Source organism: Cynara cardunculus, assembly GCF_001531365.2.
Source record: "Cynara cardunculus var. scolymus isolate 2C chromosome LG 2, CcrdV1, whole genome shotgun sequence".
Taxonomy (NCBI): Eukaryota; Viridiplantae; Streptophyta; class Magnoliopsida; order Asterales; family Asteraceae; genus Cynara; species Cynara cardunculus.
The window spans coordinates 42,810,611-42,811,822 of record NC_037529.1 but is presented as its reverse complement, the minus strand read 5'-3'; positions in this window follow the sequence as shown (position 1 = coordinate 42,811,822).

Here is a 1,212-nt window from a genome sequence, read left to right as displayed (position 1 = left end):
TGGCACATCATCATCTTCATTTGTTCCATCCTTAGCCCCGATTGCTTAATAAAACTTTTTGAGATAATTATTAGTATCAATTTGATGCTAACAATATAGAATAGTGGTCCTTTAATCAAAACTAGAACGCAAAGCTCACTATCTATGTCCAGGCAAATCTTACCTAATGCATAGTGCAGACTTTTGAATACAGAGGTTATAGAGACTAAACCCTTTATCTATGTCTAACCACCAAGTATATAAGTACAGAGTTGACCCTCGGGTTGTATTAGTGCTCTATATAACTTGCTTCACTACACAACCAGAGCTTCTGGTTAGTCTAAGGCGATGGATATTCAAAATTCATGCAAACACACACAACCATGCTTTTCATGTTTTAGATAAATTCTCTAAATTTGAGCATACTTCCAACACAACCCATTGGAATCTTTTATCATAATACTTAAGATAAACAAAGGTGATCAGGATCTGTTTAATTTAGGTATAATAACACGACCTTCATCCTCTGGTTATACTTGGTGACATTGTTTTGAAAACATTTGTTTATAGTTTGGTTTTAAGAAAAAACTGGTGTTCTCTATAACCGAAGCTCTCATACTAAATCTGTCACACCATGCTAAAGCGGAAACACGGGGCGTAACAGGTAAGCATTTCATATCCCATTCGATAGATAACACCAATAAATACGTAATCCATGAAAATTTAAAATTCATCCTTCTACTGTTCACGATGAAAATCAACATCATTTGCAAAAGAAGTTACAAGGCTTGTGAACAGGTGTTATCGTAAAAGCTTCCAAAAACTTCCAATGTTACTTAATTTCCTGAAAAGCATGAAACATAAAACGACGTCAACTACAAAGAGTTGGTGAGTTCACGGTTTTCATATGCACAAAAATATTTACAATGCATAAGTCATGTGTGTCCATAATATCTGATCAATTCTTCATTTCTTCATCACAACAATGGCAGATTCATAGATTTGACAATAAGAACAATATGAACACATATATGAATATTGAGAGGAAAAGTCAATCCTCTCAATTCTGGTCAAACCTTCTATTATGTACGTATTTTACAATAAGCTCTTCTTACACTAATTACAAAGACTTAACCATATTTATATGGTCAACCTAATAAAGACAAGGTCAAAGTCAAACCTATAAGAAAAGTCAAACACGCTGACTTTTTACAATTATAGACTATTTATAAA